The 24231-nt window shown below is 43.6% G+C and overlaps 1 pseudogene; it reads right to left on the reverse strand.

The window, feature by feature from the left end:
- Nucleotides 1-1755: 1755 nt before the first annotated feature.
- LOC138378981 (Y-box-binding protein 1 pseudogene) lies at nt 1756-24231 on the reverse strand (annotated as a pseudogene).

Genomic DNA, 24231 nt, shown 5'->3' on the forward strand with positions numbered 1-24231 from the left:
TAAAAAATAGGAAATATATATATAATATTAATGATTACTGCTATGAAGACAAAGGAAAGAAGTTAATGGGATAGATAGTGAGTAACTAGGGTTGCTATTTTAGATAGGGTTGTCAGGGAAAGCCTCACTGAGGAGGGAACATTTAGCAGGAACTGAGGTAAGAGGGATCATTCATTCATTCAACAAACACTTATTGAGGTCTACCATGCACCAAACATGGACATGCACACTGGTAACTCAGTCACTATGCTCAGCAAACTCTTAGTCTAGTAGGGAATATGGATGTGTAAGCAAATCCAGCAATGCAATATGGTACATACTGTAGGAGAAGTATTTTAAAAATGTTATGAGAATTTAGACAAAAGAACAATTCATTCTACTTGAGGTAAAGATGGGAGTTCTAAGGAAGCACTTCAGAAAAATGATATTTGAACCTAAGCTTTAAAGAATGAATAGGCGATTGCCAAGTGGACAGGGTTGGAAGAGGAGAAGGCATTCCAGGCTTGTGGAACAGTATGATCAAAGACGCAGGGTTGTAAAAAGTATCATTTTGATGAATATTTCTTTATCCATGAAGTGCTTGTTAGAAGAATAAATAATGCAGATTAGGTGTGGTGAAAATATCCCTTTCTTAGCTAAGTTGACAGAGAGAGAGAGAATCTCCTTCCTCCCCTCACCCCACCATTCCCACACAGTTTCTTTACATACACGTCATCCACATTCACACACCTGATCCATTTAGGTTGCTGTAACAAAAATCCCATACACTGGGTGGCTTAAACAGCAAGCATTTATTTCTCACAGTTCTGGAGGCTGAGAGCCCTAGATCAAGCTGCTGGTAGATTTGGTGTCTGGTGAGGGCCTGCTTCTTGATGCATAGACACTGTCTCCTTGCTGTATCCTCACATGGTGGAAGGGGTGAGAGAGTTCCCCAGGGTCTCTTTTATAAGGGCACTAATCCCATTCATGAGGGCTGTGCTAAATCACCTACTAAAGGCCCCACCTCCTAATACCATCACCTTGGGGGTTAGGATTTCTTTTTTTTTTAAGACCTTTATGAACAAGTGATTGCAGTTTGTTGACTTTTTTGAAAAAATCAAGTTGTAAACTTTTATTACAAATTAAAAGTGAAGTTCTTAAAAATCTCAACTTGACCAGATATAAAACAATTTAAAAACCTTTAAAGGCATATTGAGAAAAAGCAGACTTTTAAAAAAAAGTTTGTTATTAACAAAAAAGATGTCCTTAGGTAAAAATAATAAAAACACTATGCTGTATGCATAATGCAGATACTTCTAGTTATCTGGTCAACAGGCAAAAAGCAAGCACTTAGAGTCTTCAGCTCCAATCTCTTGTTCATTTCTTTTTTTTTTTTTTTTGAGACAGAGTCTCACTTTGTTGCCCAGGCTAGAGTGAGTGCCGTGGCGTCAGCCTAGCTCACAGCAACCTCAAACTCCTGAGCTCAAGGGATCCTCCTGACTCAGCCTCCCGAGTAGTTGGGACTACAGGCATGCACCACCATGCCCGGCTAATTTTTTCGATATATATATTTTTAGCTGTCCATATGATTTCTTTCTATTTTTAGTAGAGATGGGGTCTCGCTCTTGCTCAGGCTGGTCTCGAACTCCTGAGCTCAAACGATCCACCCACCTCGGCCTCCCAGAGTGCTAGGATTACAGGCGTGAGCCACCGCGCCCGGCCTCTTGTTCATTTCTTATTGCTGGAATTTCATATTCATTTCTTGATGTTGGATGACTACATTGGAGGATGGTAGAGATGGTAAGCCAGCATTTGCCCAGCCCTGCCCTGCTCAGGTTAGGGAGCAGACGAGTTCTCAGCTGGTGGATCGGCTGCTTTTCTCTCTTTGCCATGTTTTGGTTTAGGGTTTTCTGGGCATCTGTGTGTTGGTAAGTGAAGTTGTGGTGGTACCAACGTTGAGGCGGCTGCTGATCTTGGGTCTCATTTCCTTGATCCTCTTTATCATTGCCGTCCTCTCTGGACAGGCTTTGACAAGGAAGGCTCTGTGGAATTGTGGAATATAACCCTGATACATATTCTGTCTTAGTGGTCTACCTTGTTTTCCTGCACCCTGGTTGTCAGCGTCCACTTCTCCCTGCACAGGAGGGTGGGAATACTGTGGTGGACGCCCACAGGGTCTCCGCATGTAGTAAAGTGGGAACTTTTGCCTGCCTTAGGGGCGGTGGCGTTGTTGGGCCTGGCCTTCAGGAGCACTCTCTGATCCCTCGTTCTTTTGCCCACTCTCACTATGCTGCTAATTGCGTGGAGGACCCTTGCGATGTGGATAGCATATATAATGGTTATGGTCTGCTGCATTTTTACTGCCTTGAACTGGAATTCCACCACGGCCTGTAAGGTTTGCTGCCTCCACACCCTTTTCTCCTTCAACAACGTCAAACTCCACAGTCTCTCCGTATCCTACACTGTGAAGGTACTTCCTGGGGTCATTCCTTTTTATGGCAATCTGGTGTACAAATACATCTTCCTTGGTGTCATTCCTGTAGAGGTAACCATATCTGTTTCTTATAATGAACCATTTTACCCTTCCCAAAACCTTCCTTGTGATGATTTTCTTGTCCCCGCCGGCAGGCGGCGCCCAAGCCACTGCTTTCTGGGCCACTGGCTGAGGTGCCGGGCTTGGCGTAGGCGCAGCGCTGAGGGTGAGGGCGGGGGCGGCAGAGTAGGTGGGGCCCCGGGCGGCTGCTGGGTCTGGGCCTCATGGTTGCGGTTATGGTGACTGGGGCCGGCTGCAGCAGCTGCGGTTCTGCCCGATGTGTCATGGTAACTAGGCTGGCGGCTGTGGGGCTGCTCGGGGCTCTTTGAGGTCCACTCTCTGCTCCCACTCCCGGTGGAACTCAGGGGTTAGGATTTCAACATATGAATTTTGAGGGAACACAAATCAGTCCATAACACAGACACACACATGCACTTTTCCATATTTTGTAACTCACTGGCTAGATTCTCCATTCTTGATAAACGGTATATATGGGGGCGGGGGGAGAGAGGACTTCATAAGCTCCAAACTGAGGAAACTGTATAAATAGATGGAAATTAAATATCACTTTCATGCTGCTTCTTAGTAAATAATCTCTAAAGCAGGAAATGCACCCCTCAAAACAAGAGGGACAGAGAAAAACGGAAAATCGAGAAGTCAAGAATGCGTCATTCCAAAGTCACAAGACTTTGCCTGTGGGCAAAGCTGAAAAGTATGCATTTGTAAGACTCCCTAGGCTGCCTATATAATGGCTCCCAACTGCATACCAGAGGTGCTACAAAATGGGATGTGGGGCAAGCCATGAGCCAGTCTTCAGAGAGCATCTGTTTGCACCATCCCTTGCTAGTTGCTATTTGTAATAAGCAGTGGGGTAAAACTATTTCATAATTTGTGTAGACATTTGAAAGCCCAGAGGATCAAATATCTTAAAGGACAGTGGTGGATCTCAGTCAGCTATAATCAGGTAAATAAAAATAGGGTGAGAATTAATTTATGTTAAATTATATTTGAAGTTCAGTAGTGGGGATTATCATTTCAAAGTGCTGTCAATCTTTTTTGTAAAGTGAAGAGTTTTTAGAATGTGAGCATATAATTTTTTAATTTATCTTTATACTTTAGAAGTCTGGGTTCTAAGGGTGTAGGTCTTGGAAATAAAGACTGAAACCTCAGTAACGTTCTTATTCACATTTCATACCCAAAGGTCTTGCTAAATGTTACTTGACCAACTGAAAGAACCACCAACAGATTTCAAGATCCATCATTTGAAACTGAAAAGGACCTTTTGAATTAACGGATCTTGTAGTTTTCAAAGTCTTTTTGGGTGGTGGGGCACAGAATCCTTTTTTCAAAAAGAGGCCTGATGTGGAATTTTTATATGTAAAACAGATAAAAACAGAACTATTCTGAAACAGCAGGGAAAGCCTTCTCACCCAACCCAAGGCACCTCTTTGAAATTCCTCTTGCAGATAAGAGAAACTGAAATCCAGAGAGAGAAATGTCTCACTCATTCACTCACAAATTTACTCCTTTGTCAAATGTTCAGTGCTTGTCTGCTATGTGTGTGGCCCTGTGTACTATACGCTGGGGATACAAAAGGGAACAAGAAGAGATGGGATCCAGAGAACAAGTGGTATTTGCTAAGAGCTAAGACCTTCTTACATTGTAGCATAAGAGAAGGCAGAAAATATGGCTGAAGAGGCAGTAGGGTGTTGCAGGAGGGAGAAAAGTTTGCTTTATATGGCTTCCATTTTCTAAATCAAGTATGAGGCAAGGTCATCAGCTGAAATTGAGGGGGTAAAGATTTGCGGGGGGTTTGAGGAAAGGGAAAATAGGATGTCATCTGCTCAGGGAATAGAAAAGTCAGCCTACTAAAAACACATTCCACAATTGCCAGGCAGAAGTCCAAATCAAACGTAAAACTCTTCACTCTTTAATTGAGCTTGAGCAAATGCCAGCAAAAGAAGATCAGACAGGAGAAACTGCTGACGACTAGCTTTCCACCAGCCTCATACTTGGGCCACGGGCAGCCCTGTTTTCCTCCTGTAGGCATCACTCAGTGACAGTCCAGTGCAGGGGACATCCATCTTGTAGGTCTTAATGCCTAACTCACATTTAGCAGGGCTACTATCTCAAAGAAATAGTCATGAATAAGTTTATCAGATGCCTTATTTTTACTCTCCCCTACAACTCTTCGCCTAGTTAAGTATATAAAGATTACTGCCATGGATCCATGAGTTCTGGGTTTAAATTCTAATTTTGATGCTGGATAGCTATCAAAAATTTCCTTTTCCTCTCTAGATTTTAATTTCTTTGTCTGTAAAATGGGAGATAAGGAGAGGAAGTTTACATTAGATCTACGCTGACCAATTTGTCCCTGTTTGCCCAGGACTTTTACAGTTTTAAAACCCCACATCATGGTGACCCTCTCAGTACCAGGCAGACTGGATGGTTGGTCATCTTAATTAGATCAGCCTTTTCCAAAGTGATATTAGATACTATAGGCGTTTTGTAGAAAAAGGGTTCCAGCATGAAAGAAACATGGAAAAATTCTGCCTCAACAGGTTTCTTTCCTGAAGAACTTTGATCAACATCAATCTCAGTGAGAGAGCTTAGTGTGTCGCATTTTCCAATCTTATTCAACCATAGAACTTCCTTCTCTCAGAGTATCTTGGAAGATGAGCGTTCTATGGAATATACGTTTAGAAGCACTGCATTTGATAGTCAGTAAGATTGCTTACAGTTGATAAACCAGTGTTTATGATCTGGGGGTAGCAAAGTGTACGGACTTCCACAGGAACTAATATGGGCAATTTGAAGACTGGCCAGCCCTTTGGAATGTATTTCGGAAGATTCTTTTACCTCACAGATTCTATAGATTGACCACATATTTCTTTTGAATCATAGGATTCAGGCTATAGAAAGTTTGGTTCTATCACAATATGGGGAAAAAATACACCAACATATTAAGTCAGGGTGGTAGGATTATGGTGATTTTTATTTTCTTTTTTCTATACTTTTTTATGTTTTTCAAGTTCTCTAACAGGAAAATGCATGACATTAATATCCACCCAAAGAACTTACTTTAAAAAAATTGATTCTGCAAACCCAGACATTTATTTTAGAGCCCCCATAAGGTCTTTAGAACTAACCTCTGGCTTGATTTGCCTGGTATCTATTGAGAGGCAATAGAGCATAGTGGTTAAGAACAGAGGCTTTGGAGTCAGATCTGGGTATGAATCCCAGCTATGATTCAGAAAAATTAGCCTCTCAAAAATCTCAATTTCTTCATCTATAAAATGGAGGCTGTAGTACTGTGTACCTCATAAGGTTATTCCGAGGCTTAAAAAGACTATACTTTTCACAATGCCTGGCACATAGTAAGTACCCAATAAATAATAGGTAGCATTTCCATTCTTGTTTTTTTTTAAGACAAAGTCTCACTCTGTCACCCTGGCTAAAGTGCAGTGGCATCACTATGCATGGCTAATTTTTCTATTTTTTGTAATGATGGTGTTATATTCGGTTCCCCTTGGCCCCAGGAACAGAGAGGCAGAGTCACTGAGGCTGCAAAAAGGCAAAGGAGTTTATTGACTAGCCCGGGCCAGGGTCCAAATTCCAGAGCACCAAGCAGTGGCCTCTCCAGGAACTAGGAACTCACCCTGGGGTAAAGGTTAAGCTTTTATACTTTTCTATATGCTAGTCTTCACACGACACGTTATTCTGCACACAACACGTTAGTCTGCACACGACATACTAGTCTGTACTTCATCCCCCCCTTAGTTTATTTGTCCCTTTTTTTTAGAAGTGGCTGATCGCGTTGGCTCCTGTTTTGTTGACTCTAAGCTTGGGACTTTTTGCGCTGGCGCCAGTTGTAGTTAACGTCATCCAGGGGAAGAGGAGGGTCTCCGACGGGGAAGGGGGGCTGTTGTTGCATACCTTCTAGTTTTTGGTTACAGGCGATACTGGGAACACACGCCCTGCACAAGCCGTTCATGTGCTGATCATGTCTTGCTCTTCTTATCTACTTAGTTGGTTGGAAGGCACCTGGACTCTCCAGCCCTTTATCAGGAAATAATTTGCGGTTACTTCCCCGGGGCTTTGTTTTCCTTTACTTTAGTGAAGCCTGCCATGGCTCCACTTACGCTAAGCACTGTAAGAACCGGTTTCCCTCAGTCCCAGGAACAGATAGGCAGAGTCACCAAGGCTGCAACAGACAAAGGAGTTTATTTTCTAGCCTAGGCTAGGGTCCAAGGCTCAGAGCACCAGCGCAGTGGTCTCTCCACGAGCCCGGACCCCGCCCTGGGGTGGAAACAAAGCTTTTATACTTATCGATAGGTTACATGTTTCGGGCACACCCCCCCACCCCCGTTTTAGTTCATTTGTTCCCTCAAAAGTGGCCGATAGCTTTGGCTCCTGATTGGCCAGTTTCCAAGCCGGGGCTTTGGCTCCTAATTGGCCAGTTTCCAAGCCAGGGCCCTCAGTTGTTACCAGCGGCATTCCGGGGAGGGGGAGGGCCTGCGTTGGGGAAACCAAAACTTAGGCCTTTCCTAAGAGGTCCAGTCTGTCATGGAGTTACTCCTGTTTTCCTTCCTGCTCTACAGCACCAAGCCAGCAAGCCATATATACAGAACCAGGACTAGGCTTCTCACATCCAGGAAGCCTAGCCTATCATGGAGTTACCTTTGCTCTTATCCCTGTTTTTCATTCTGATTAACTCTATTTATCAAACAATTAAAAGCAAGCATAGTCACAGAATCGAAAAGCATCAGTTACAATCAAAGAGAGCACACATTTTCCTACTATCAATTTCTGTTCTTCAATGGGGTCTTGTTGTTGCTCAGGCTGATCTTGAACTCCTGGCCTCAAGTGATCCTCCTGCCTTGGCCTCCCAGAGTGTAGGATTACAGGTGTGAGCAACTGTGCCTGGCCTACAATTTCCATTCTTATTGTTGTTATTATCATTGTTCTTCCAGAGGAGTGGAAAGATTGTGGCCTGAGAATCAGAAGACTTGGTATTTAGTCCTGGCTTTAGCACTGCTGAGCTGTGTGACTTTAGGCCAGACACTTACCTTCTCTGAGACTTTGTCAAATGATGTGATATGGAACGGAAAGTGTTGGTTTTATAGTCAGAAGACTAGAGTACTAGCTCTGCCACTATCTGGCTATATGATTGTATGCAAATCACTGCCTCTTTCTATGCCTCAGTTTCCCCATTTATAAAATGGAGAATGGAAAAGTGATTGGATGGTTTCTAAGGTTCTTTCTAGCTCTAACAGTCTAAGAGCAAAGGGTGTTGACTAGCTACCTCCACCACTGTTCACATCAGTCAGTCGGTATTGAGCAGTCACTGTGTACGTATTCATTCATTTGACAGACATATATTCAGAATTAAATAAACACTGCCACCCTTTATAAATAAAGATGATAGCTTATCATCTGTAATGCTTGTTTTAAACATTCTTTGGTGTTCCTAGAGACTGAAGTGTGTGCTTACCAACTTTTTCACTATTACAGGCAATGCTGAATCCCAGGTGACCACTCTCCCTATCACTCCTTTATCAGATATAGCAAACCTTGCTCCCAACCCTCACACTCACTCTTTTTTATTTATTTATTTATTTATTTTGAGACAGAGTCTCACTCTGTTGCCCAGGCTAGAGTGCCATGGTGTCAGCCTAGCTCACAGCAACCTCAAACTCCTGGGTTCAAGCAATCCTCCTGCCTAAGCCTCCCCAGTAGCTGGGACTACAGGCATGTGACATCATGCCTGGTTAATTTTTTCTATATATATTTTTAGTCATCTGTATACTTTCTTTCTATTTTTAGTAGAGACGGGGTCTTGCTCTTGCTCAGGCTGGCCTCAAACTCCTGAGCTCAAACATTCCACTGGCCTCGGCCTCCCAGAGTGCTAGGATTACAGGCATGAGCCACTTCACCAGGACCACACTCACTCTTTTTATCACCTGTGCCTCCTAAGCCTTGTGCCCTGGATGGGCTTCTGTTTTTACCACCTGTACAGTGAATAGAGCTAGAGCCAAAGGGCTCTAAGGACCTTTCCAGATCACTGGCCCTAGGAAATGGCCTGTGCTGGATGTAATCATTTATTACCAAAGAAGAAACCAAAATGAATCCTCAGTGGTGACAGAAATGGAATCTTCACGTCCTGGTTCATCTCAGAACACTCTCCAATCTCTGCAGATACTAAAGCCAGACCAGAGGTTTCACAGCCTGCTTCGTACCATAAGAATGGCTGATCTTACCTGGGCCCGTAGGTTGAGGCCTTTTCTGGAGCCAAAAAGGCCCCTGGACTCCTCAGATTCCTCCCTAACCTGGCTACAGAGAACCTGAAAACACACCATTCAGATGATTCCTTTGGGGTGAGACACTGTCCCCAGAAACATAAAAATAACACTTCGGGGGAAGTCACTGGCACTACCTCCTAGAGAGCATGCTTGGGATCTCTGAGATTACTGAGCAGCGAGGAGGCTTGTTAGATTAGGTAGCTATGATATTTTGTGGAAAGTCCCCAGCTGGGAGTCAGAACACCTGGATTGTCTCTGCCTCTTAATCACTCTGAGATGCTTGACAAATCACTCCCCAGGACCTACTTCCTCATTAGTGAAATATGAATAATACCTGCTTTGCCCAATGTCTCTGAAGTTTAAGGAGAATCAAAGGAGAGAATTTCAAGTAATTTGTAAACTAAGTGCCCCTAAGCACCTGTGAGATTCTTTTGCCAGAAGCCCCAAATCTCATAGCTTGGGACTTTAACAGTTCTTTCAGCAGCGTGCATGGCCTGAGAGTTCTGCAAATGCAGTCTCTAGTCAGCGATGAGTTTGGAAAGTAGAAACTCTGTGGGAATGAAGCAGAAAAATTAAGGAAACCACCTTTATTTCTCTTAATTGAAAACTAGGCCTGAAACTGGGGACTGTGTTTACTTGTAGCCACAGATGACCTTTCTTTCTTTCTTTCTTTCTTTGTTTTTCTTATTAAGGGGAAATTTTTCTTGCACCCTCCTCAGGAGACTGCATCTGCAAATCACTGCAATCAGTTTTTGCAAAACCTCCCTACTGTCTCTAGTCTTCTTCCTGGTAAACTCTTGTTGGGGGAGGGGGAACCCTTGGAGATTAAGAGCCCAACGGTAAACATTCATCTTCTTGGGAGGGCAAGGTGAGTTAGCATGCAAGTTGTTTTCTGGCTGCTCTTAGAAACTTTAAGAATGCAAAGAGCTGAAGGAAGTTAATCTCCACTCCCTATTCAGATTCCTTTTTCGATCTAGTAAATCCATTGTCTTCAACTGCATCACCAAATCAGGCTTGTGGGCAGTGCTATTTCTTATTGGGATTGTGTGTACAATAGTAGTTTGTATTGATTCTACCACTCTCCCTGAGGGAACATCCTCTATTTCACGGACCTTACATTGTTTCTTTCTTTCTGCCCATCTTCCTTTAAAGCAATGTTCATTCAAATTAGTCTTCTAGAGCCGAGGAAAGGGAGGAGTATCTGGCAATTACTGTTCCCTTTACTTGGACTGGAGCCAGGCCTCCGAGTAAGGTTTCAGTTGTCATTGTTAGCAATAGCTCTCCAATGAGGACTTACTGAGAATAGATGACATGGAGTGTTCACTGGGTGCTCTTCACTGTAAAATTGCCCTCTACGGTGTATAGCCTTTTGCTATGTATAAGGAATTTTCATATTCATTATCTCATTCGATTCTCATAACAGCTTCCCAAGTCAGGGCAGGAATTCTGATTTTCATTTTACAAATGAGGAAATCAATCGAGGTTAAGCCAAGTTAAGTGACTAACTCAAGGTCACAAACAGCCAGTACATAAGACAGTCAGGACTCAATCTCTCATACTTTCCAGTCTACCTTGCTGTCAGCAAACTGGTGAGGCAGGGTAGATGCTATAGGGAGGCCCATTGAACTAGGAGCCAAGATTTCTGGGTTCTAGTCCCAACTTGATTGCCCAATTTGTCTGTGCTTTTGAAAAGTCACTTCTTATCCCTAGGGTCAGGCTCTCTGTCCTGGAAAATGAGAGTAGTAGCTGAGAAAGTGTCACACAAACCTGAGTTCACATCCAGGCTTGGTCACTTACCAGTTGTGTGACCTTTGACAAATTGCTTAACCTCTCTGAATCTATTTTCTCATCTGTGAAATAATAAGATAGTACCCATTTGTAGCTTTGAGGTGAGGATTCATTGAGATACTGCATATAAAGCTTTTAACAAGATGCCTCAGTTGGAGTAAGCCCTCAGTAAATGTTATCTGCTATTATTATAATTATTACTGTTGTTATTACACTAGAGCTGACTTACAAGGGCACATCCACCTCTGAAATTTTCTAAGTCCAAGGTATGGTATGCCTGCAAAAAGAGAACCTTAGAAGAATTAAAAATATTGATCAGCATAAGACATTATTACTATTGCCAAGGAATTTGCAGATTTTTACAAAATATTAAGACCCCTGCTTTCCAGAGGTGGAACTTGGTAGAGCCAAGCAGCTGTGTGACCCTAATCAATTAATCGCCATCAAGTACCTACAGGCCCCATGTTGAGTGCTGTAGTCAGATCATTGCTATTCTCCTGGGACTAACTTGATTCTGACAAAGACTCTATTCTTGCCAAACTTTAGTTAGGCTCCTCTGAGCCTTATTTTCAACTTAGCGTTGTCCTTGGCCCTATCTTCTGCCTGTCTAGTCCAGTTGTAGCAAGAATCCTGCTAGATTAGCTTAGAGAGAATCCCCCACCCTTGATATCTGATCACCCTGACCTGCCTTCAGCAAGAATTCCGTTTTGTCAGGTTTACCAAGAACTCCCCTTAACCTTGTTATCTCCTTTTAGTAATGTTCCATCCACTGACTTCTTCATTCTTCTTGTTGGCCATAAATCTCCACTTGTCCCTGCTGCATTTGAAGTTCAGCCTGATCTTTCTCTTATATTGGGAAAGTTTTGACACCTATCATGATAGCCCTATATAAAAGAGTCCTAAATAAAATTTTCCTTGCCATTTTGACAGAATAGTTTTTTCTTTAGCATTTCTGGCTACCTCCACTGTGTTCGTAGTCTGTACTATACCATGTAGCACTTGATCAAACTCTGTTTGGTATTCTCGATTGCCTCCTGCATGTAAGTCCAAAACCATTGCCTTGTACAGTGTTCAACCCCTATTAGAATCCTGCACCCAGGGACCTCACTTCATTAGCAGAGATGCCAGTGAAAGGCCCTTCATTGTGTCTAGAGGAGAGGTAGAAAGGGGCAGGGAGTGGGCCCAGAGTGGTGGCTCTCACCTGTAATCCTAGCACCCTGGGAGGCCAAGGTGAGAACATCCCTTGAGCTCAGGAGTTCAAGACCAGCCTGAGGAAGAGTGAGACCCCGTCTCTACTAAAAGAAAAAAAATAGAAAAATTAGCTGGGCATGGTGGCATGCCCCTGGAGTCCCAGCTACTTGGGAGGCTGAAGCAAGAGGATCACTTGAGCCCAGGAGTTTGAGGTTGCATTGAGCCATGATGATGCCACTGAACTCTAGCCAAAAGTGACAGAGTGAGACTTTGTTTTGAAAGAAGGAAAGAAAGAAAGAAAGAAAGAAAGAGGCAGGGAATGAAAGAAGTAGGCTTCCTTCTTAAACACCCCAGTAAAATAGGCCTCCAGTGATTCAACCAGATTTGCTGAGTGCTGCTTCTTACATTTGACTGAGAGAGATATAAACGAGGAAGGTATCTTAGCATAAAATGCTCCAGGCCAGGATCTATTAATATGAACAGCTTGGAAGCCTACCCCAGCCTCTTCTGTTTTCTTCTGGGTGGGGTGGGAGATTGTGGTGGGGTATCTTGTTAGGAAAGGAGGGAGGGAATCACTAAACTGTTTTCAGTTCAAATTCAGGGACAGACACAGTTGGGAATGAAGAACAGGAATTGATAGTAGGAAAATGTGTGCTCTCTTTGATTCTAACTGATGCTATTCGCTTCTGTGACTATGCTTGCTTTTAGTTGTTTAATAAATATAGTTAATCAGAATGAAAAACAGAGATAAGAACAAAGGTAACTCCATGATAGGCTAGGCTTTCTGGATGTGAGAAGCCTAGTTCTGCTTCTGTATATATGGCTTGCTGGCTTGGTGCTTAGCGTAAGTGGAGCCATGGCAGGCTTCACTAAAGTAAAGGAAAACAAAGCCCCGGGGAGGTAACTGCAAGTTGCTTTCTGATAAAGGACTGGAGAATCCAGGTGCCCTCCAACCAACTAAGTAAATAAGAAGAGCAAGACATGATCAGCGCATGAATAGCTTGTGCAGGGCATGTGTTCCCAGTATCGCTTGTAACCAAAAACTAGAAGGTATGCAACAACAGCCCCCCTCCCCCGTCGGAGACCCTCCTCTTCCCCTGGATGATGTTAACTACAACTGGCGCCAGTGCAAAAAGTCCGAAACTTAGAGTCAACAAACCTAAAGCCAACGTGATCAGCCACTTCTAAACAAAAGGAACAAATAAACTGAAGGGGGATAAAGTACAGACTAGTGTGTTGTGTGCAGACTAGTGTGTCGTGTACAGACTGGTATGTCATGTGCAGACTAACGTGTTATGTGCAGAATAACGTGTCGTGTGAAAACTAGCATACAGAAAAGTATAAAAGCCTAATCTTTACCCCAGGGCGGGGTCCTAGTTCCTGGAGAGGCCACTGCGTTGGTGCTCTGGAATTTGGACCCTGTCCCGGGGCTAGTTAATAAACTCCTTTGCCTTTTTGCAGCCTCAGTGACTCTGCCTCTCTGTTCCTGGGGCCAAAGGGAACCGGATCCAACAGGAACAAGCCTAGATTGCTGGTACTTCTGCTAGGAGTGGGCCTCTTAGCAGCTAAATTCTGGCCTCTGGCTAAATCAGTGGACTTTCCCATTCTACAATAAGACTAAGAGAATGAGAAGAGTGTGTCCTTCAGAGTGTCTAGTACTGTCATCGAAGCAAGAGATTGTTACAAAAAATACAAAATAGTTTCCCATCTCTGTGGGCAGAAAGTAAACTGGACTGGAAGTTAGGAAAAACTGAGATCCAGCTCTAGCTCTGCCTCTCACACATATGACTCTTTCCTACCTGGGCCTCAGTTTCCTGTAAAAGAAGAGAGGGGTATCTCTGATGTACAGCCTGCCTAGTCCCTGTGGCCAATTCCATCATAGTCCATACATAGGATCTTCTGGAGAGACAGTAGGAATCCTGGCGGTCATTCCAGGATTCAGAGCTCTGGGGGTTGGTTCTATCCTCCAAGTTCTCAGCAATTTGCTTCACTCATCTCCTCAAATTCTTTTCTGGACCAAGGCAGCCTCTGTGTACAAATGAGTGAACCAAGTCATTACTTCTCAGGCACCCCACCTCTCCATCTCCATAAGTGAGAGGCAGAACAGCTGGTTCATAGGATCAGCAAGGCCGAATTACCACACTGAGATCTGAAGCCTGCAGGAAGGAGGCCTTAGGATGAGAACATCCTAGCCCTGGGAGGCCAGGGGTTCGGACAAAAGTCTGATCTTATAGACGTGGCAGCAAGGTCTATGTGAGGTGAGAGTAAAGTGTTCAAGAGAGGAATTTAAGGAGCTGGGAAAGGGAGAAAGAACTGAGATCTTGAAGAATGTGGAATGTCACGGGGCCCCAAGTCCAGGTTAAGAGGAAAGAGCAAAAGATCTAGGGTTCAGGTGACCATGGGCAAGTCAGTGACCTTTCCCGGGTTTGACTCCTATCTGTAAGTGGAGATTCATAATTCCTGCTCTGCTTGTCTCTTGGAGGAGGAAGTTTATTCTGAAGAGCAAAGTAAATAATATATGTGTCAAAGAGCTTCATAAATTATAAAAGTATATAAAAAGGAATGTTTTAAAATACCACTGGTAATGGTCGTACTAGCGAGAGGATGGTACCGTGAAATAACAAGAGACAGCTGGAGTATAATGGAGTGAGCACAGCAAGGGGGAGCTGCCAGGTAAAATACAGCATGCCCAGTTAAATTTAAATTTCAGATAAACAATGAATACTTTTGTAGTATGTTCCAAATATTACGTAGGACATGTGTATACTAAAACAAATGTGTGACTTATCTGAAATTAAAATTTAATTGAGCAGCTATCTGTATTCTTATATGTTAAATCTGGCAACCCTATACCAAATGCTACCTCTTTCACTTACTTTGGACATCTTACTTCATTCCACCCAGCCTCAGCTAATCCTACCAACCTCCTATGCTGATTGTAAGGATCAGAGGAGGTAATGGATGTGAAAGTAAAGCATTACATAAATGGAAGGTGTTCTTTTATTTCACTCTTATACCCTTTCTGCTTTTCTCTTATCAAGACAATCCAAGCTAGAACCAAATATTTTCTCTGGCACTTAAATCAGTGTATACAGTAGGAACAATGGAAGAATTCTGTGGTAGACTCTATAATGCCGCACCTCCTCCCCCAATATATATGTCCGTGTCCTAATCCTTGAGACCTGGTAATATGTCACCTTGCATGGAAAAGGAACTTTCCGATGTGATTAAGGATCTTGCAGTGGGGTGATCCTCCTAGACCACCTGCATGGGCCTGATATGATGACAGTGGTCCTTATAAAAGGAAGGCAGGAGGATTCAGAGCCAGAGAAGGTGATGTGAAGACAGAAGTGGAGACTGAAGTGATGCACTTGAAGATGGAAGAAGGGCTCACAAGCCAATGAATACAGGCAGCCACCGTAAGCTGAAATAAAAAGAGATTCTCCCCTCAGAACCTCCAGAAGAGACCGGCCCTGCTTACACCTTGATTTTAGCACAGTGAAACTAATTTTTGACTTCTGACCTCCAGAACTATCAAATAAATTTGTGTTAGTTTAAGCCACTTAATTTGTGGGTAATTTGTTACAGCACCAATGCGAAACAAATACGCTTACCTTGAGACTGCTTCTAAGTTGGATCAGATCTAGTCTGAGATGGAAAGGCACAGATCAGAAATCAGTGGCTCTCAGCCCTAACTGCATATTACATCATACAGAGAGATTTTAAACAAAATTTATATATTTTCTCCCCTATTCAGATGTAGCTGAACTGGGGTAAGATCTAATCTGTATTTTTTCCAAGTTCCCAGATTATACTAAAGTACAATGAGATATAACCACTGTTGGCTGGGCACGGTGGCTCACTCCTGTAATCCTAGCACTTTGGGAGGCTGCGGTGGGAAGATCACTTGATGCTAGGAGTTCGACACTAGCCTCAGTGAGACCCTGTCCCCACAAAAAACAGAAAAATTAGCTGGGCATATTGGTGTGTGCCTATAGTCCCAGCTACTTGGGAGGCTGAGGCAGGAGGATCATTTGATCCCAGGAATTTGAGGTTACAGTGAGCTATGATCATGCCACTGCACTCCAGCCTGGGTGACAGAGCACAGACCCCATCTCTAAAAAGAGAAAGAGAAATAAGCACTGTCATAGATGGAGGTGGGAAGGATCATCACTATCTAGTCCATCTTCCTATTCTGCAGGAGAAACTGAGGCCCAGAATGGTGAAGTGACTTGCCCAAGGACACACGGAAAGCCGATAACCAAGCCTATAATAGAACAAGAAAGTGACTGATCAGCCTGGGTAAGGACTACTGACAAAATCACCAAACTGGTGGTAGGCAAATCAATATCTAAGGAGGTGAATACGATGGACATCTTTAAATTCAGTGTCTGCAGTGGCCTTTCTTATTATTCCAAAGATCTGATCTATACTAAACCTACAATCACTTCTGGGTCCCTGAGGTCTCTAATTCCGGCTTCAGTGGCTGCAAGGCCAGAAGAAGCTATTCATGAGTAAATTACGAATAACTCTCCCCACCTGATGGTCTGGTGTCGGAGTTGTTCACTAGCAATTGTAAGAACACTGGAATATTAAACCATTGAGATTACTCTGGGGAGGCTTTGCACGTTTACATCTTTGCAAAGTATTTTGGGTTCATTATCTAAGAGGTCAGACCATCTATTAATATCAGCAGGCTTCAGCCCTGGGGAAGGGACAAGGAATTCTTTCCCACTGCCTTTAAACTTCATAACCTGCATTCCTTTTCTAGAAATCCTACTTTCTCCTGTGAGGTGCAGGTGCAGTCCCCATTGACCTCTAGCTGTCTTTAAAGTTCTCCATTTAATACTGCTCTGAAAAAGGAGGAAATATGTATGTATGTATGCATGCATGTATGTATGTATTTCACACTGATACTCAAAGTCCCACAGCTCTCAAAATGAGCTGAAGCCCCAGACTTCCTCATTAATCTTACAGGTAGCCAGCCTCCAGAATGGGAGCTTAAATGGCTAACACTGCAGTAAACATTAACCAGCACAAGTGAAATACTGCCTTCTTATCAGTTTTTCTCAACATATAAACATAAGCCATATTTTTTTTAATGTATTCAGAAACCTTAAGACCACCTTGGCACTGATGAGATCATTCCCACTGAAGATATAATTTTCCCAACTGATCAGCTAAATCACACTCTTTCTAAGTGAAGCCTCCTCCTCTTTATGAAAAAGCAATGACAGCAGTCACAGTGTGCTGTTATTAAAAACCAGGCAGAAGAGACACTTATATATCCAAAACACAACTCTTTTTTTTTTTTTGAAAGCAGAAAATCACCTTTAAGCTTTATGACTGGGTTTGAGCTTTGTTTTCCCATTTACTTGGTGCTATCCTGAACAATGAGCTTTAGGATACAGCAAGAGGTCCCAGACTAGCGTTCCTGGGGGATATGGACCAGAGGATGGTCCATATGAAGTTTTGCCAGCCAACGGGGGAGGAAGGGGCAAAATAGTTACACTGGGATATAAGGGTGGTATACGGGGAGGCCCAAACAGGCCAGTGCAGAGGCCTAGTGACTGGTGTAGGGATGGTAATGATGGTGCACCATGGGCATTCGTGGGTGGTGAAAGGCAGGACTGGGGTGACATCAGGTTTGGAGTGGAGCCGTGGGCCTTGTGAGGCATTTCTTCTGGGAGTGGAATTACAGCTTGACACAGTAGGTTCAGCGTTTTCAGGTTAATCCTTTCTCTGACGCCGAAGGCACAGGAAGCAAACACCAGCAAGGACTCCCAAGAGGAAGATGGTGAAAAGAGAGCAACCCACGATAACTAAGGTCAGGTCGACGGATCCTAGGATGAAGAGAAGAAAGAATTAGGTAGTTACACATTTCTGAGTCCACTGCCAACCTGTGCAGCAGAGGGAAGACATTTTATAGCCTTGGCAATCCCAGAGTATATCCCGATGCAGGCACCTTTCTTCAGGAACTTATACTGAACCTGTCCAGGAAGGAAGATGCTATGTCCACAGAAGAAATTCTCAGGCCGTTTGAGTCAAGGGAAATGAATTTTGGTGCAAGTAGACATGAGTAATACAAGTGCTTAGAGGGAAGTCATCCAAACGATATTTATGGGACAGTGAGATATGGCTTACCAGTAATTACCCAGGAAAAGTGGTAAAGCATTGTTACGGACCGAAGGCATCTGTCCTATAGCCCTAAAGAGCAAACGCTATGCAGAACCTCTCTCAGGAAGGGTATCATATACCAAAAGGCAATAGTAGTTCCTTTGAAAGTCACTATGGTAAGTGGAAAGAAGACTTGAGATGAGCAGCTATAAGCCCTGGGTCCTACTCACTGGCGGAGCAACTTATAGCTTATGTGGCCTTGGACAAGTCAGTTAATGTCTTTGAGCTGCAACGTATACCTCAGTAAAACTGGGACAGCATCTACTTCATAGCTTTGTCTGGACTGAAGAAGCTAAAGTGTGTGAAAACTTTTATAAACTGTAAAGTAATTGTAAGGAATCTTTTCCCTTGATCTTTGGGGTACTTGAGATGGGGTGTTCACTTCTAAGAATAGGGAAAAAGGAAAGGAAAGGCTTTTACCTTTAGTCTTGGCTACCGAGAAGGTCAGAGCCAAAGTCGGGTGTCCTGAATAGAGTAGCACAGGGTTGTCATTACATTTTTTTCCCAATCTGTCTAGATTTTCATCTTTTACTTTAAATAAAATGAAAATGAAAGGTTAAAAGGAAAATTAAAGGTAATCTTGTTGCGTAAAATCTGTGGTGACTGAACCTGGAAATAGTATGCTCAGTTCTTGTCCCTATCCCCCAAGAGAGATTTAATTGGACAAATGGAGGTCTTGAGAAGAGCAGTGATGGCCCACCAATCAAAGGACATACTCAATATATGAAGACTCTAGTCTGGAAAAAATGAAGGTTTAATGAAGCAAGATCAAAATCCTCAAACTTACTGAGCATTTGGAAAATACAAGGGCTTATCTCATTACAGAGCATTGGAACTCTCCACACTCAGAAAATATTCACTTGGCACCACTACAAGAATGGTTATTAACAGACTGTTGGGAAGGGGTAGCCGATTTGTATGTCATCCTTGTCCCAAGAGATAGTGCAGGAACTGAGATTTTGGGGTGTGGCTCAATTTTTGTATGGCAAACCCATAACCGGTAGGGAAGAGAAGAATAAGCTTTTCAGGGGTGAGGCTCACATTTGGGGTTTGCCCTTGGGGAGGCTCTGCAGGCTTCTATATCCCACGTGCCTGAGCTTTCTGGAGCCTGGGTCTCACCCATCATAGCTAGTCTGATGCTCTGGTCCACTGTAGGATCAGACGTGACAGAGACATGGGTCCTGTCCTGCAAGGAGCTCTGTCCAGTTGGGAAGATGACTTGAAAACAACCAATTACAATCATGCCACAACCAGGTCCATGTACAAAGATATATCAGAGTGTGTGAGTGGGCAGCTCTATCTGAGATGGTTAAGGTGTGGTTCCCTGAGGACAGGTGTAGCTTTCAATGGGAAGAAAATGGTGAAATTAGAAATCAGAGTTAGTGAAGATAGAAGCAGAGTTACTCTAAAACATAAATTGGGAAAGACAGTGAAGTGAGGTTTTTGTCTAGAGCTGGGTTTTTAAGAATTCCTACAGAATTCTTATTTAGGAATTTGCAAGGTGGACAAGCAAAGGAGGAGCATTCTAAACAAAGAAAACAAAATGTATAAAGTACAATGCAGAAGAGCATAATGGTTTTAGGAAGCTACAAAAAAGTTGCTATTGCTAGCACAATGTTTATAGTTTTCTAAGTATTTTTTTTAGAAAATACATTCAAATGGTTAAAAAATAAAAATCATAAACAATGACAGGCTATTGAGAAATCTCATTCCTTCCTTCATCCCTCTTAACACAGTACCATCTTGAAGCCCCTCAAATATAACCACTTATTTTTTTTTTTTTGAGACAGGGTGTCACTCTGTCTCCTGGGCCAGTGTGCAGTGGCATCATCATCATAGCTCACTGCAACCTCCAACTGCTGGGCTCAAGTGATCGTCCTGCCTCAGCCTCCAGAGTAGTTGGGACTACAGGTGTGCACTACCATGCCCAGCTAATTTTTCTATTTTTAGTAGAGATGGGGTCTTGCTGTTGCTCAGGGTGGTCTCAAATTCCTGACCTCAAGTGATCCTCCCTCTTCGGCCTCTCAGAATGCTAGGATTACAGTCATGAGCTACTGTGTCCAGCCTTGTAACTTTTTTTATTGATGTCCTGTGTATCCCTCCAGTGTTCCTATGCGTAAACATAGGCAAATACAAATCTATATTCTCACATCTGACCCACTCCACAAAAGGTAGCACATACTGGTTTGCACCTTGCTTTCTTCTACCAAACACTATATTCTGGAAATCTTTCCATATTAGTTCATCATTAGTTCATAGAGAACTTCTTCAATGTTCTTTTTTTTTGGCTGCCTGCCATTGTGTCTCTGTGTCATGATTTATTTAACCTTTTTTTTTTTTTTTTTTTTTGAGACAGAGTCTCGCTTTGTTGCCCGGGCTAGAGTGAGTGCCGTGGCGTCAGCCTAGCTCACAGCAAACTCAAACTCCTGGGCTTAAACGATCCTACTGCCTCAGCCTCCCAAGTACCTGGGACTACAGGCATGCGCCACCATGCCCGGCTAATTTTTCTACATATATATTTTATTTGGCCAGATAATTTCTTTCTATTTTTGGTACAGACGGAGTCTCCCTCTTGCTCAGGCTGGTCTCGAACTCCTGAGTTCAAACAATCCACCCGCCTCGGCCTCCCAGAGTGCTAGGATTACAGGCGTAAGCCACTGCGCCAGGCCTATTTATTTAACCTTCACACTACTAATAGACACTTGGTTTGTTTCTGATTTTTTCCCATCATCTCTTAATTCCTTCAACAACCCAGGTACTGCTATTATATCCATCTTATAAGTGAAGAAGTTGATATTCAGAGAGGTCAAATGAAATGCTGATGGTCTCCACTGCTTGTCAGCAGTATAGCTGATACTCAAATCCAAATTTGTTCATTTGGAGATTGAATGAAAAACCCTACTCTTGCTCACACCACCCTTGAATTAGATATGTTTACCGGCCCATACAACCACCATAGCAGGCCAGGCGAGGTGGCTCATGCTTGTAATCTTAGCACTCTGGGAGGCTGAGGAGGTTGGATCAATTGGGGTCAGGAGTTCGAGAGCAGCCTGAGCTAGAGCAAGACCTTGTCTCTATAAAAAATAGAAAAATTAGCTGAGCGCAGTGGTGGTGGAGCATGTCTGTAGTCCCAGCTACTTGGGAGGCTGAGGCAGGAGGATCGCTTGAGCCCAGGAGTTTGAGGTTGCAGTGAGCTATGATGACACCACTGCACCCTGGCCAGAGTGACAAAGTGAGACACGGTCTCAAAAAAAAAAAAAAAACAATAAAAAAATAAAGCAAAACAGAACAAAAACAAAAATAACAACACAAAACACACAAATAAAAAGCCACCTGAGCATGTTGAGGTAATTGGAAGTGAGTACAAATGCAATCTCTTTAATAAAAAACCCTGATAGCATGCAAAGATTCCAGACGTCTGTGGCAGCTGTGGTGGATTGGGGAAGCCACCAAGCTAAGACACTTACTAGTTATCAGTAAATATGAGGCCTACTAGTTATCAGCAAATGTGAGTACCACATGAACTAGTGATGATAAAAGTTCTTCAGAAACTATAAAGCTCCATATTCTTACATGAGGTGGTTTTGTCAGCCCAACATTCCAAGAGCAATATCTGTATACCCTTTTTAAAGCCTCAAAGTGTCTGGACTCCAGGGCAAGACTGTTTTGAGACATGGCAGATATTGGCATAGTATTATCTAAGTGGCACCAAGCAGGCACTCTTCCCCAAAGCAATCTCATTTTTACTGCCTGCCATTGTTCCAAAAATGCCATCAGGAAATATTTCAGCCTTGGAGAGAAATACCTCTAGCTTACACCATCAAAGAAAGTTATGACAACTGAGAGAAAGGCCATGAAGAAATGGGACAAGTGACTGTCTTTTCGTGGGAGGCAAGACAAATCTGATCAATATTTCCTGAGTATATTTATGCCAGGCACTGTGCTCCTCCCTATTGCAGGAAATGCAAAGATGATTAAGACGCTATCTCTGCCTCAGTCTAGTGGAGACAAGTAAAGAAGCAGCTGACGACTAGAAAGGTGACTCTGACAAACACGTACTAGAAGTTTGGGAATTTTGAGAAGAATGAGTTTCATTCTGGCTTCTTGGAAGGGCCAGAATTTAACCAGGAATTTCAAGGAAAGGCAATACCATTTATTTAGCACTTATTGAATGCCAGATGCTGTGCTAAGCATTTTGCATGCGTTCATTTAATCCTCACAGTAGCCTTATTTTGCAAATGAATAAACCGAGGCTCAAAGATAAAGTAACTTGCCCAGGTGAACCAGTTGCTAAACAGCAAGAGACAGGATTTAAATTCAGTTCTGACTCCAGCTCTTAATCGCTGTGACTTCCTGACTCTTGAGAGACAATAGAGGTAATGGAAGTTCCAGGCAAAAGGACAAAAAGATGGGGAGGGGAGTAAAAGAAGAAAGGGTACATTCTGGAAGAGGTAGGGTCTGAGAGGGAAAACAGGCAGGACTTCTTAGTACTTCTGCCTAGAGGAGTGGTGGGGCAAGCTCTGCAGGGGTCTAAGTGAGCACCTCTGCTCTGCTTTGTGGGTTACAGGAGGGATCTTCTTGCACTTCAGAAGGGACCCTGGAATGGGAGCTCAGCCAGCTAGGCAGGCAGTTTATAGTAGACCCTCTGGGAGGGGGGCACCAGAGTGACAAGGGAGACATTATCATCTAGATTTAAAATATATGTATGTGCGAGGCATAATGTCTGGTGTTGCCCCCTCAGCCCTCACCCATCCTGCAAGGCAGGGTTAGAACTGGTTTACACAAGGCCACTCATGGCTGTGGTCTAGTATCCTCCCAGGCCTGCTGGTCCTTTCCAATACTTTTTTGGGCAGCCCTAAGCCCTAAGATCTGGGGACTTGAGCAGTGAAGCCACTACACAGAGCACACGTTGGGTTGGAGGAAATCTGACACTGAGAACCCCTACCACCACCACCACCTCTATGGGTACTTAATTTTCCTGGCTAAGGACATCCTAGGCCCAAAGGAATGCATAGCTTCCAGGGCATCCTTGGGTTTGGGGACTGGGGAGAACTGCTTTGCAGGCATCCTAGGACTTTCAGTCTATTTGGGGGCATGGGAGACAAATAGGAGTGTGTAGGCCAGGCAGGGGACCCCAAGATATGCTCAAGAGCACCAAACAATTGTCCAATTGATAAAAATTATCTTAAAATTTGCTTTGTGGGAAGAAGGGTCAGATAACCCTCTCCTCCATATCTTGTCCCTGTCCCAATTCCCACAATCCTCCCTTCACCCACAGATCCTTGGAGTGGGGGAAAGGGCAATGTTTTTCAGCACGAGGTCTCTGCTATCTGGCACAGAGTGGGTGCTTCATAAATATTTGTTAGACAGACAAATAAATGATACTTTTCTATCTCAAACTGAGACCAGTCAGGAAGCCTGGTGAGGGGTTTCTCATGAATAATGGTTTCCCCTAGCCCAGGCAGTCCAAGGCCTCCCCAAGAGCTCAGGTGAGGGTGTACAATCAGAGAACTCCAAAACCCTGCCTGACAAGCATTTAAATTTGAAAGCAAATTTATGAGGCAAAGGGTCTTGGGGTCTAATTTTTCAAAGTAGGTCAAGGTTGCTGGGTTCAAGACCACCCTGAAGCCCACTCCACTCAGGTATTAAAAAAAATAAATAAAAACTTGTATTTTATAGGAACCATGTGATTTCCTCACAGCCCCCTCCCAACCTGATGAAAGGAGCAGGCTTATGAGGAAGCAGCTTCTGAGAAGCAAAATGCCTGACCTAAAGTCACACAGTTGGGATGTGGTAGGACTGGGGTTCCAACACAAGTTGTCTGACTCTCCATCTACCATTCCACCTACTTTGAATTCCTCTGGCACAGATACATAAACCCAGTAGAAAGGGGACATATCCCTCCCCAACCCACAACCCGTATCAACTCCCCTCTGCTCCGCCATCAGACCCGGGATTACCTTCTGGAGGTGGAAGCGTGAACTCATTGGAGTCCCAGGGCACGTCCTCTGGACACACTCCCTGATCCAGCCGAGCCGCGAGGGTGTCACAGCAGTAGCGCACAGAACAGTTCCCACAGCAGAAGATGGCAGTGGGATAATCATGTTCCCTTGGGCACTCGAAGCCCTCATGCAATAGCTGGGCACTGTCAATCCAGCTGTGGCAAAACTCGCCATAAGGCCTGACTCCTCCGGGCATAGCCAGCAACAGGATACTGGCCCAGAGTAGCAGCCCCAAACCTGACCACTGAGTCTTCCCCAT

This window comes from Eulemur rufifrons, chromosome 30, assembly GCF_041146395.1.
Source record: "Eulemur rufifrons isolate Redbay chromosome 30, OSU_ERuf_1, whole genome shotgun sequence".
Taxonomy (NCBI): Eukaryota; Metazoa; Chordata; class Mammalia; order Primates; family Lemuridae; genus Eulemur; species Eulemur rufifrons.